The sequence below is a fragment of the Coptis chinensis genome, chromosome 5 (genome assembly GCF_015680905.1).
Source record: "Coptis chinensis isolate HL-2020 chromosome 5, ASM1568090v1, whole genome shotgun sequence".
NCBI lineage: Eukaryota > Viridiplantae > Streptophyta > Magnoliopsida > Ranunculales > Ranunculaceae > Coptis > Coptis chinensis.
Window position 1 is genome coordinate 47,175,041 of NC_141460.1, and position 14,897 is coordinate 47,189,937.

Below are 14,897 nucleotides of genomic sequence, written 5' to 3' on the forward strand. Positions count from 1 at the left end.
CTTGACCTGTGCGTCTGGGACGTATAAGATTGCACTGCGATTTGCGTCCAGACACTTCAGCTCAACCAGTGAACAGTAATTACAGTTTTGTCGTTTTAGTTGTCGTTGTTCGTTGTTCGTTTCTTTGATTATTATGGAAGCCTTAAAAAAGATACATCCGGAGTTGAAGTTTGGGAATTTGTTTGAGCAAAAGGGTCTCTTGACACACTTTGGAAATGCCATCTCGACACTGAGTTGGGATGTGTTTTTGTATGATGAGAGCGACTCATATGATGAGGGTCTGGTTAGACAGTTTTTCGGTGCTATAGACCATTTCATACCAGAGACGAGTGAGCTTGTGTTGAAATTTGAGACAGACGAGTTTAAGTTGACAAGGGAGATGCTCCAAGAGTTCACCCAGATTCCGATGTACGAGGGGGATAAGACACCTGTACTGGGAGGATTGAAGGATTACCATGGACGTCTTGGCCCACATGCAAAGGTTAATCAAGCAGGCCAGGCGAAGACCAAGTCTCTACAGAAGAACCAGCAGCTAGCATACAGATCGCTTTGTCACAACGTAGTAGGCACGGTGAGTGAGAACACTTTATACTAGCCCGGTCTACACTTGCTTTGGATGTTGATGACTAGGGACATTAGAATCTGTATATGTAGATTTATTCTTAGAAGGCTGGGGAATATGAAGACAAAGAAGGTGGAGCATTCTAAGATAGCGCTCTCGGTAATAGCCACAAAGATCATGGAAGGCTTAGGATTTAGATCAGCTGCTCGGATGAGACTCGAGAGCTATGATCCTAAGAGTATTTTGGCTACGAGGAGCGTAGGAGAATGGAGCTCCCAGTACTTAGATGTGCTGGGACAGCTGACGTACTCTGTAGATGTACCACACCCTACTAAGTATGATTTTGGAAACATAGCACCCTATCAAGCTATAAAGGATCAGAACATGGGGGCTGCTATGATACATATGCAGAGGGGGATGCAAGCGTTGTTTGAACATCAAAGGACTACCGAATCAAAGACCACCTGATAAGAGCCCAAAACTGTAGTTTTAACCCTGTAACAGTCATACTTTTAGACCAATTATGTGAGTAATAATTAAGAGTTAACACTGATTACGTGTTTTTATGCATTTCAGGCTTCAAAGTTCATTATGTGTAGAAATGTGCCACTTTAGCGAGATAAAGGAGCAAAGGTCGGTTACTAAGGAGTTCCGTGACTGAAGGCCAAGATTCAAGAAGACAAAGCCTTTCTAAAGCCCGATCAAAAGCTAAAAAGTTGACGCGGGTAGAAACAGCACACAAGTCAGCAGAACTTCCGAAGGCCGTATCTTTGGACTCAGACCTCGGAATGGGGCCTACCTTATGTCAAAACGACCGGCTCGGAAAGAGCTTTCCATTAGTCTAAGCCTTGATCCAATCAGAGGAGCAGAAGTGGACGAAAAGTCTATTGAAGCCAACTGCAGCTGAAGAGGCCTTTTTGGACTGAAAGAATTGGGTTTTGGGCCTGATTCTCTAGCCCGAAACCTGGATCCAAGCCCATGCACGATTTTTGGATCTGAACATATAAAAACCAAAGCTTAACTCTTTGTTAATGGTAGATAGTTAGACCTAGATTAAAGATTAGATTAGTAGCCTCTATTAATTAATTCTAGATCTAGTTTTCCTTAGATTTAATTAGTTTAATTTAATTAGTTTCATATCTTGTTTTTATTTAATTCCTTGAATGATTGTTCGTCATTTAATTAGATAAATAAAATAGTTATTATTATTCAATTTCGATTTTTGTCATTTGCATTTATAGATCTAGTTAAAATTCTTGTTCTTATTTCATTCTTAGTTAATTAATTAGATTTCAATTATTGTTTAATTTAGATTAGTAAAGTTAGAATTTTGATATGATGTGTAGTTATAATTCAATGGGAAATGATGGGTTGATGATTCGAGGCTAAAACCTCCATTAGAGGGGTTGATGAAGCTTTGATGAAAACTTAGTGGTATAGTGTAGAAGCATTGTAAAATCTATTCCACTCTAGAAGGTCGTGATTCGCCATGAGAATGGGTGGACGACCTCACATGCTAGTTAGTATTTGGTAGAAATGCCATGAACACTAGGGATTAGTATAATTCCCCCTCGTAAAACTCTCATTAGACTTAAGACCGACTAATTAGATTAGAAAACATTCCATGCTAGAGCACTAGGAGTGGAACGAATTTGTTACTCCACTCTATTTCGATAGATTCAAGAGTAGAAACTTTGATAAAAATAGACACTTAGAAAGTTTTAGTTTACTTACGTTTTGAGTTCATCGTTCATTTCGTAGGTAAATTATTCATTTTATGGTTTATCAAATGGCGCCGCTGCCATCTTAGTTTCACTTTCGCATTGTTTTCATAGTGTAAGTACTTTTTTTAAAGTCCCATTAAACCCACCCACCCTTGTTTGATTCATACTATGGTTTTCCGATTGAGCGTTGAAAAGTTCCAAAAAACACCGAAATGCGACCACGCTTATATAAGGAGCGACTTGCTCTATAAAATAACTTGGAACTTCGCGCGACCCGCCCTAAAAACACTGTAATTTGAAAATTACACGGAGCGCGACCGCGCCCTATGAGAGCGCACCCGCGCCCTTTGTTAATTTTTTCGGAATTCTACAGTTTTGACTCGAACTTTGATTTTTCAAATTTTTCAGTGTTCTAACTTGTTATATACGAACACGCGTGTAAACAAGACGCTATTCATAAAAGCGAAGCAAGGACGAATCAGGTATTTCTTTCTTCCACACCTCGTGATCTCCTCGCTAGAGGTTTATACTAGTATATCGAATTGTTTGGAGTGTTGATGTAAGTAGCTAAGTTTGGTTTTAGCCTTGTATGAGATTAAGGTCCGGCGAACAAAAAGCAAATAACGTAATTACACAACAACGCGTCAACAAACAAGTCTATCTAGTATACCACCCACTACACCTCTAGCTACTATTTCACACACATCACCTGACACAATGCCCGATGAAGAAGAGACTCCTCTCTCTGACTTCTACAAAGCCTTGAGCGATAGCCCCAAATCTTGCATCAATCTAGCAGACCCAGTGGGGGATTTCCGAATCCCCCCAAATATTTTTAATTTGTTACCCGTTTTTCATGGATTAGACCATGAAAAACCTTATCAGCACATGCGTAGGATTGAACAAGTCCTAACAACCTTCCACCATCCTACGGTTGGTGCGGAACAAATTAAACTCGGGGTATTCCCTTTCACCTTAGCCCGATAAAGGCTTACGCCTTGATTAACGCCCAAACGCCTAATTACGTGGACTCGTGGGCTAAACTTGTTCAGCTATTTATGGAACATTTTTACCCACCCCTAAAGACGGATGAGATGCTTTCCAAGATTCATTTCTTTTCGACAAAATCCTCATGAATCATTTTGAGGCTTGGAATCGTTTCACCGATCTCCTTATAGAGTGTCCACATCATAATTTAGCGAAAGACGCGTTAGTTCGTGCCTTTTTCAAAGGACTTCTACACCACTATAAAGAAGTCCTAGACATAATGAATGGGGGTAGTTTCTTACGTAAAGGAGCCTCGGAGGCTTATAAATTTTTAGAGGATCAAACTAAAGCTTAAATAACAACTGGGGGTAGTGATGATATCCACCGCTCCGCTAGTTCTTCTAATCTGATTAAGGCCGCCCGGTATGTTTGAAATTAAACACGATTCCGAGCTTAAAACTCTAATCGAATCACTCACTAAAAAGGTAGAGGCCATCTTTGTTCAACAAAAGCCAATCCCCGTCATGAATGTAAATTCAAATCCATGTAGTTTATGTTGGAGCCCTAAGCATCCCGACTCCCACTGTCCTATAGCCAATGAGCGGGCTTGTTCCATTAATAGTGAACCTAAGCCCCTTGGAGACAAAATCCCAACTTCGGTTGGAGAAATAACCAACACGTCACACCTCCGTGGTACAATAATCAATATGTTAGGCCAACACAAAGTTTTAACCAAGCTCCACCACGACAACAAGGGCGTGGTCGGGGTAATTTTAATAATTATAACAACGGCCTTTAACCTCGACAAGGTCAAGCACAAGGTCAAGGTAGTTATAATAATTATAATGCTAATAGAGGTATCGTTAGGTAAATAATAACTATCAAAATCCACCCATAAATAATTCACGTAAAATAGTTCGGTCCACACCACCCGTGACTACTACACCCACACAACCGGATCGTCTTGACACCTTCATACAAGTGAGCCAAAAACTTTTCCAAACCATGGCTCAATCTAACCAAGCTTCTACAATCCGTTAATAATTTAACCCAACAGTTGGCTCAAGATAAAGCCCAACCCAAAGGTGTGTTTCCAAGTCACGAAATACCTAATCCTAAAACAACAAATACAGCCTTTGAGGTAACCGATAATACTAGTAATGAATATGAAAATGTAGGTGAGCTAAAGGCCATCACCACTCTCCGTTCTGGCAGAGTGGTTGATAACAAAGTAACTATGCCTATAGTTACCCAACCAGTCGCCCCTACACCTGCTATTTTACTAGATACCGAAATAGAAACTGAAGAGCCTACAACTGTAGAGGTACTAGTTACAACACAACCTAAGAAACAGAAAGCCACGGTTAAACATCCAGGTGATACCATTGCTAAATATAAACAGAAACCGCTGTTTCCACAAAAATTAGCCGTGTTAACTAGGGATACAAATTATGAGGAGATTAGGGATGTTTTCAAGAATCTAACAATAAACCTTCCCTTCGTCGAAGCTATTAAAAAGCTACCACACCATGCTAAGTTTCTTAAAGAGTTGTGTACTACTAGGCGTAAGACAAATATACTAAAAGACGCCTTTTTAACAGAACAATTCCCAACTCTATCTGAACATAATGGAATTGTTAAGTACAAGGACCCTGGTCGACCTACTGTACAATGCACCTTAGGAGATTCCTATACGACGACCGCGTTATTAGACTTAGGGGCTAGTGTTAACTTACTCCCGTTTTATTTGTATGGACAAATAGGTCTAGACGAGATGCAACCCACTAAAATGACGTTGCAATTAGCTGATCGGTCTATTAGGTATCCTAAGGGTGTCGTCGAAAATGTTCTAGTAAAATTTCAGGATTTTTACTATCCGGCTGATTTTGTCATCCCCTCTAATACGAAGTCTTTAACGACTCTGTCCCGATCATCTTAGGGCATCCTTTCCTGGCAACTGCCAATGCGCTCATTAATTGCCGGGATGGTTTAATGTCCATGTCTTTTGGCCATCTTCTTTGTTGAAGTCAATGTTTTTAAAACAAAACCACGAGTTACCCGATTAGATCTATGGATGGAGAGGTTAGCATGATCGAGCTTTGCTCGAGATTATTTCAACAACACGTTCCCTGATAATCAAATGCCCAAATTTCTTTCCTTTGGAAGTTCAGACTCCAACATTTCCATCCCTACACTAGTCGATACACATATTACGGATGAGGATGAGATAGATGACTTTCTCAAAGATGTAGAGGACTATCATAGTAACGAGGATATGACCAATCTAGATGAGCAATTCGATGAGTTTCTTAGAGCAGGTGATGATTCACCCTATCAAGAACTACTTTGCACAACATCCACCTCGACTCCCCTCCTTCCACCCTTTCAAAGGAATCTCGAGTTTGCAGTCGATCCTGTTGTTTCTTCTGTGCTTCATAATTTTTTAAATTCACCTATTAAACAAATACTTCAGAAGACAAAAGCGTTTGACACCTTCATTTTCAGACTGGAGACAGTCCCTACCTACACTATGAATGAGTTTTGTGCTAAACCCACATCCTCATTTTTTCCATGTTTTCCTTCTACAACTTACCCATATCCACCATATTCTCCACAACCATTCACTCTTCCACACTTATTCACTAGGACACCCTCTCGTTCAAAAATGAAAAAGAAGGTGCATGCTACGTTATGTACTAGGGTTATCCGACTTCGCTTTCATTTCACTACATTGCGTCATAGGAAATCTTGGTGCTTGATTGTGTTTGGATATATTTTCTGTGATATTTATTTATGGAATGATCCACAATTATTTCGGTTGTTGATATATGATAAACTGCATGTTCATACATATGTTTAGATAAAGTCTTGAGTACCTGACTATAAACGACTCAACTTTTGTGTTTGGTGCATTTCCTTTCATTTCCATATATTGGTGAGTGCACCATTAAGGTAACCGGACCCTCCCTACAGAGTGTGTGGCTGTAAGTACTGGATCCTAAGTCCACGTTTAACATAATTCATGTTTTCCACTCTTGCATGTTTTCTCGGATTTTTGAGTCATGTTTGTCTACGGGGTGAATCATGTCTTTCTTGCTCACTGTTTTTCCTTAGAAAAGTAAAAAATATTAAATAATAAACATAGTAAACTAGGAAGTCTCGGGAATCTGACTTTAAAAGACCCACTGCTAAAAACAAATTTTCTAAGCCGTTGTAAAAATTTTGTTTGGGGATGGGGTGTTCGTGTTTCCGTCCTAAAATGTTTTATGTCCCTTTAGAATTGCTTAGGCCGTTTAATTGTATTCCGATTCGGGTTGACACAATCTATGAATTAAGAGTTCAGTCGTTCGCATAACGTACATCATGCACGCACTTCGAGGCATTTTACACTATCTTATATGTCATCCACGGTCGGAATAGAATGGTTTATGGATCATTGGATTGGAAATTCTCTCCTGATCATTTCCATATCTCATTCGCAAAATTCGGACCGGTAACGAAGCGGCAATTTTGATTTGAAGTTTCGCGAAAAAAACCGCAAAAATTCACAAATTTCGATTTGGGCTTGGGCCCAACCCGCGCCCATAGGCAGCGCACCCGTGCCCTTACCTTAGCCCAACAGTCGCGATCATCTTCCACAAACCGCCATTAACGCCAAAGCTTCAAACAAAACCTAAAAAAATTAAAAATAAATAAAAACAAAACCAAATTAACCCACGCCCCAGTTCAAATCGATTTCAAATCTAATCTAAAAGCTTTCCACCACCACCTCCACCAAATTAAATAAGCAAAACCAACTGAAAATTCCAAATTTTGGTGCTGCCGCGCCACCACTCCACCACCACCACTGTTTGCTTCTGTCGGTCGATTCAAATCCCACCACCACATTCCATTTAAACCCCCACTACATTCCAAACACCAATGGCTCAACAACGCCGAATTTTACCAGAGCAAGCTTTTACTGGCGACCACTTTGCGCCGTTTTACGGTGACGAAATGATCAGTAGAGACTGGAATAGCTTGTGGTACTCGACTGAAGTCTATTACCACGAGGACTTAGTCCGACGGTTCTCTCTGAGGGAGTTGGAAGGGACTAGGATTTTTGTTGTGGTGGCGAAGAGGAGGAAGGAAGTGACTACTGGCTTGTTGGCTGAGATTCTAGGCATTCCGCCTAGAATCCATCTGGATGTCACGTTGCAGGAGTCCCAACATAATGGGGTAGAGGAATTGATGAACGAAATAGTTACTAAAGGGAACTACAATGCGAGGTCACATTGTGTTCGTCGAGGGCTTCTTTAGGACCAACCAACCGGTGGCATTTCGATGGATTGGTCGGAACGTCCTGGGGAAAGAGAAGGTCAGTGACATCGGCCTGAACTGCCTCCACATCTTATGGATACTCCAGGAGCAGAAGTACGAGTTCTGCATCTTGGAGTTTTTACTTAGGATGATTAGGGGAGTAGGTAAGTCTGTTGCACCTCTCCCTGTGTTGATAACCAAGATCATGCTGAAGTTGAGAGCAACTCAGGCGACTGATATGACTTACATCACCCTACACCGTAACCCTCACATCTATAAGGAGTGTGTCCAACGAGTTTGGAGGTTGGCTGAGGATAGAGAAGAAGAAGAGGAGGACGGTGGAAATGAGAATGCCGAGGAGGATAGGGGAAATCAGAATGCCTCGGAGGATGAGGAGGATTTGACTTGTTTTGATGCGGATGCCTTGGAGAGGTGTTGGTCAGACGCAGAACCCATGGCTGTGATTCATCGTGGCATGCGTTCGCTCAACACTATCTGCGAAGACCTCCGGACTCGACAGGCAACGATTCATCATAACTTCGAGGTCCGTACCTAGAGAGAGGACGAGAGGTGGGAACAGATGAGGGCCGAGCTGGAAGCTCAGCGCCAGTTCCGGGCCGAGATGCTTACACGATTCCCACCTCACGGGGATTCCCCTTCTGAGGATACACCCTCGAGACACGAAGCCGGCCACACGAAAAGGCGAATGGTGCTGGTCCATCAGGAGCTCAGGAGTAGTCTCCGGACCGTGTTCCCTCCGCTACCAGTACCGGAGTTGTTAGGGATAGCATCGTTTGATGTTCTATGTTTATTTGTAGTTTCATTACTGTCATTTATTTTAATGTAAGTTTTATTTCCGTAATTTGAATTTTGTAGTGAAATGTACTTCGAATGAAATTTTTAATATAATGCGGTTATTTTCATTATGGTGGTTGTTTAATATTGATCCCACCTTCCCAAATTGTTTGGGGGTGGTTTTATCTATTCCAGCATGATTTTTATATGACCCTCGTCTTAGAATTTATTGTGGAGTGAAGGAGAAAATATGGCCGTTTAGGCATATCTATGAATAAGTATCATGGTAGGATAAAATATCGATTAAATAGGTAGATTCTATCATAAATTCAACCTAAAAGATACTAGGTTTGATTTAGAATCAAGAAAATGATTTGTTTCCGTTTTCGGGTTTGGAAATTTTAGGATTTCCGGAAACGGCCGTAATTACTTTTTGGCAACTTCCCGATCCGTTTTAGCAACTTAAAACCTATATAAACTTCATACATTCTACACCCACAACTCACACTACACCTAACCTCCATCACTCACCTTTCACTCCCACGATTCCCTCGTTTCGGCTCATTTTCTGAGTTTCAAGAACTCAACTCCGGCTTTTCTTCTGAGGCTTCTACACGCGCTCTGCACTTTTTTTTCTAATTTTTTTTTTTTTGTCGAGCGCTTTTCGGGCGCTTCAAGGTGAGTGCGACCCACGCTCAAACACTGGAATTCTAAAAACTTCAGAGCGCGCCTGCGCCCTAAGAGAGCGCACTCGCGCCCTGACTTCCCTGGACCAGAAAAATTCCAGTTTTCTGCATGTAGTTTCCGGATTATTCGAAGCTATTCCAGAGCGTAATTTTGAGATGACATCTCCAACATTGATACCAGAACAGTCTTTCGAAGATTTGTTCCAAAGCACTACTTATGGTGCTTGGTTTCGCGAGGCGATCACATACGTTGGCTGGGAACCGTTTATGGTAAGACCTGATGCACTTTATTCTCCAACACTAGCATCTTATTTTTATGATAATTGCATTTTCTTTGAAAGACCAGATGGAGAACAAGTGTTCTCCATCAACATTGATAATGAACCAATGGAAATTACCAGGTTCTTGCTAGGATTTGTTCTTGGACTTGCTATGCCCGCTGAAATACAAGACCCATGGTGCTATTGGGTAGATAATATGTATGTCTACACTTATGAGTTTTTGCATGAGTCGTATGGCGCAGGCATTTTCCGTATCGAGGACCAAAGGGACTATAACGTCGCTTTTGGTAGCCTGTCCATGAACATAGGAACTGTTATGTTTTGGATCATGCTAAACATTTTAGGGGAATGGCGTTTTTCTTCTGTGAATGATGCCACTTGCAGCGTTTTCCTTGATTTAGCCACGGGACGTATGTGTCATGACCTTCCCCGAACCTTGATGTCTAGTTTAGCTCGATCCCATAGCATGAGGCATAAGTTCCTTCTTATGCCTATTCTAGTTTCCCGTATTATGCTATGTTTCTTTCCTGTTTTTTGTACACGTTCCACGGATTGGATTACGGTCGACACTGTACGACGAACCAATAGTATTATTCGATCCTTCCGTGCAATGACTTGGCAAGGGTGGAGGATACAACCTCATCAGGTTGCACCCTACACCCCGTCAGACCAAGTGGCTCTTAATAGGTTAGCAATAATAGATGATAAATAGCGGGAAGCCTGGCAAATTGTAATGGCATGGCAGGACGCGAAGGAACCTCACTTCTTTATGGAAGAAGAGGATGAGGAAGATAATGAGTAATGCGGGAGATAAGGTAAGTTTTCATTCTAGTTAGTGTCTGCTTATGTCCCAAGCAATTTCATTCTTGTTAACCCCATAATGGGTAGAACTCGTATAGAGTTGTGTCAGTTTTTTTATTTCCTATATTAGTACGTTCTAACTTTGTTTTGCAGATGTTCTAGAATTTCACGCGTTTCCATGGTATTTTTCTACCCTCTTTATTTAAATGCTTTGAGGACAAACCATGCTTTTTGTTTGGGGGGGGGGCATAGAAACACGTGTAATTAAGGCATCTGTTTGGATATAGATAGATATAATATGCATTTGTTTTCTAGTTAAAATTTTAAAAAATTCAAAAATATAAATAAATAAGTTCATGCTATACACTTAGGAATAGTGGTATTGTTTTCCTTCTCTATGCTTTTAAAAATCTAGAAGTCTCACGTAGCTGTTGCATCAGAATAATTGTTAGAAACTTAGGTTAATATGTAGGTAATAATCTTTGCATCTATCTATAAATATATTACATGAGTATCTATGATTGTTAGCAGTAAGTTTTTGAAATCTAGGCTAGAGTACTTATTCTACAAATCCTGTGAGAATATAGCCTAAAGCCTTATATGAGCGAAACATTTGAGAAATGACACAAGGGAGAAGTAAAATCCGGATAGAGAAATCACACGTCCACTTGCTTGATCACTATGCCATATCCTAAGCGAGAATTTAGGCCCTCTTTGGATCGATATAGCCAGAAATTCAAACCTATGAATTATTTTCCGCTAGTCGCCCCTCTGAACCTTTCTTTAGCCTTTCATAAACCACAAACCCTTTACCCTGTTACAAAACAAAACAAAATAAAAGAAATTCAACCTACCCAAATTAGATAAGTCTGAGAATAGAATGAGGAAGAAAGAAGAAGAGAAAACCTATGTATACAAAAGTTACTTACTTGCTTCAGAAAATAAAGAGAAGAAGTTTCCATCCAAAGAAAAGAAAAAGAAAAATAGAAATAAAATAAAAACTCCAAAAATAGAATAAAAGGGAGTCAAAAGCCAAAGAAAAGAAAAAGAAATAAAAAATATGGCTAAGGATGGAAACAAAGTATAGAAGCAAAAGAAAATAACAAGGTTTTCTCTAAGTTACATAATATGAAGACTCTATTAACTCAGACTTGTCCTTTTTGAATATCCATTTCTTTCCTTCTTAAACCATCTCCTAATCCCCGAAATACCTAATAAAGACCTCTAGCTCAATTAGGAATAGGTTAGTGTGATAGTAAGTGGCAGATGTGTTTGATCGACTCTAGCTTCCTTGTTGTTATTGAGATTTGTAAGGTAAAGTGTGCCCACTGCACACTGGAGTAGCAGAACTTGAATGGAAAAATCAGAGTGTTGTATCTTGACTATTATTGTGAGAACCTACTTAAGGACGCTATCCCGAGTTTCAGAAACGAACCTGCTAGGCATTTCATAGTATTACTCATTGTATATATGTTTATTGTAAATGATTGAGTATTATGCATATATTAGTTAAGGTGTCGACTTGATTACTCTATATGCATTGCTAGTGAGAGGTATAGTTAATTTAGAGCATGGATAAGGAAACAATAGTTTTATTTCTTAGTCGTTGTAGTATAGATGAAGTTTGTGAGTAGCTTCACTGGAAAACTCTCACGAGGCTATAACTCGTCCACTAGGGAATTCCTAGTGGTTTAAGGCCTTGTTGCATATGGTCAATGCAATCGCACTCAGCGAAACGAGAGTAGTTAAAACTCTATTTTTGGCCACTTATTCTAATTTCTCATCTTTGCTTGAGGACAAGCAAAATGCTGTTTGGGGGTGGTTTGATAAGAGCCCAAAACTGTAGTTTTAACCCTGTAACTGACATACTTTTAGACCAATTATGTGAGTAATAATTAAGAGTTAACATTGATTACGTTTTTTTATGCATTTCAGGCTTCAAAGTCCATTATGTGCAGAAATGTGCCACTTTAGCGACATAAAGGAGCAAAGGTCGGTTACTAGGGAGTTCCGTGATTAAAGGCCAAGATTCAAGAAGACAAAGCCTTTCTAAAGCCCGGTCAAAATTTGAAAAGTCGACGCCGGGCGAAGCTTGACACACAAAGTCGTGAGAACTTCCAAAGGCCATATCTTTGGACTCAGACCTCGGAATGGGGCCTACCTTATGTCAAAACGACCGTCTCGGAAAGAGATTTCCAATGGTCTAAGCCGTGATCCAATCAAAGGAGCAGAAGTGGACGAAAAGTCTGTTGAAGCCAACTGCAGCTGAAGAGGCCTTTTTGGACTGAAAGAATTGGGTTTTGGGCCTAATTCTCTGGCCCAAAACATGGCTCCAAGCCCATGCACGATTTTTGGATCTGAAAGTATAAAAACAAAAGCTTAGATCTTTGTTAATGGTAAATAGTTAATGGTAGATAGCTTAGAATAGAAAGTAGCCATTAGAATAGCTTCTAGATCTAGATTTAATTGTTTTAATTAAGTTAATTTCAAATCCAATTCTTGTTTTAGATTAAACTATTAGAATCATTACTCTTAATTAGTTTGATTAATAAAATAGCTAAACCTCCATTAGAGGGGGTTGAGAAGCCTTGATGAAAGCTTGATTCCGACTATTGTAGAATCGTCGTAATTTCCTTTCCACTCTAGAAACGATTAGTTCACCATGAGAATGGGTTTAATCGTTCACATGCTAGTTATGAATTGGTAGGAATGCCATGTGTAATTAGGGATTAGGAAGAACCAATTGTTCTTAGAAGCGATTCAATTCGGATTCTGACGATTAAATTCGTTAATAGGATTAAGTCGAGTTGAGGTGGAATCAATCCCCCTCTAACTCCTTATCATAGAATCAACGTAGCATTCCCTTAGTTGTTCTGATAGTTGACTAGTGCATCTTGTGTGCATCGTAGTCTAGTTGCCTTTTCGTAAATCTCTCATTAGACTTTAGAGTTAGAATACTTATACTTAGAGAACATTAACATGCGGAAGGACTAGGAGTGGAACGAATCACTCTACTCCACTATATCTCATAGGATTGGGAGTAGAATCTTTGATAATCATAGGCTCATAAATTATAGTTTTAGTTTACTTAAAATGAAATAGTTTACCTACGAAATGAACGATGAACTCAAAACGTAAGTAAACTAAAACTATAATTTATGAGCCTATGATTATCAAAGATTCTACTCTCAATCCTATGAGATATAGTGGAGTAAGTAATTGCTCCACTCTTAGTCCTTTCATGTTAATGTTCTCTAAGTATAAGTATTCTAACTCTAAAGTCTAATGAGATTTACTTGAAAAAGGCAACTAGACTAAATGCATGCAACTACCCACAAGATGCACTAGTCAACTATCGTAACAACTATGGGAATGCTACATTGATTCGATGATAAGGAGTTAGTAGGGGGATTGATTCCACCTTAACTCGACTTATCCTATTAACGATTTTAATCGTCAGAATCCGAATTGAACTACGCCAGAGAACAATTGGTTCTTCCTAATCCCTAATTACACATGGCATTCCTACCAATTCATAACTAGCATGTGAACGACATTAAACCCATTCTCATGGTGAACTAATCGCTTCTAGAGTGGAAAGGAAATTAAGACGATTCTACGATAGTCGGAATCAAGCTTTCATCAAGGCTTCTCAACCCCCTCTAATGGAGGTTTAGCCGAGAATCATTACGCAATCATTTCCGATTAAATTTAAACTAAACATGATATAAAGAATTAAAATTTACTAATCTAAATTAAACAATAATTAAAATCTAATTAATAACTAAGAATTGAATAACAAGTAATAAATGAATCAGATCTAACACAAATGTAAATGACAAGAATCGAAATTTAACAACTAGCTATTTTATTAATCAAACTAATTAAGAGTAATGATTCTATTAGTTTAATCTAAAACAAGAATTAGATTTGAAATTAACTTAATTAAAACAATTAAATCTAGATCTAGAAGCTATTCTAATGGCTACTTTCTATTCTAAGCTATCTACCATTAACTATCTACCCTTAACAAAGAGCTAAGCTTTTGTTTTTATACTTTCAGATCCAAAAATCGTGCATGGGCTTGGAGCCATGTTTTGGGCAAGAGAATCAGGCCCAAAACCCAATTCTTTCAGTCCAAAAATGCCTCTTCAGCTGCAGTTGGCTTCAACAGACTTTTGGTCTACTTCTGCTCCTCTGATTAGACCACAGCTTAGACAATTGGAAAGCTCTTTCCGAGATGGTCGGTTTGACATAAGGTAGGCCCTATTCCGAGGTCTGAGTCCAAAGATATGGCCTTCGGAAGTTCTGCTGACTTTGTGTGCTCTTTCTGCCCGCGTCGACTTTTCAGCTTTTGACCGGGCTTTAGAAAGGCTTTGTCTTCTTGAATCTTGGCCTTTAATCACGGAACTCCTTAGTAACCGACCTTTGCTTCTTTATCTTGCTAAAGTGGCACATTTCTGCACATAATGGACTTTGAAACTTGAAAGGGTGGAAGGAGGGGAATCGAGGTGGATGTTGTGCAAAGTAGTTCTTGATAGGGTGATTCATCACCTGCTCGAAGAAACTCATCGAATTGCTCATCTAGATTGGTCATATCTCATGTTCGCTTTCATTTTACTAGGTTGCGTCATAGGAAATCTTGGTGCTTGATTATGTTTGGATATATTTTCTGTGATATTTATTTATGGAATGATCCACAATTATTTCGGTTGTTGATATATCATAAACTGCATGTTTATACATATGTTTAGATAAAGTC

At 39.5% G+C, this 14,897-nt stretch overlaps 1 pseudogene; it reads right to left on the minus strand.

The window, feature by feature from the left end:
- Positions 1-3,390: 3,390 nt before the first annotated feature.
- On the minus strand, positions 3,391-3,483 carry LOC147497704 (small nucleolar RNA R71; annotated as a pseudogene).
- Between the last annotated feature and the right edge of the window lie 11,414 nt (positions 3,484-14,897).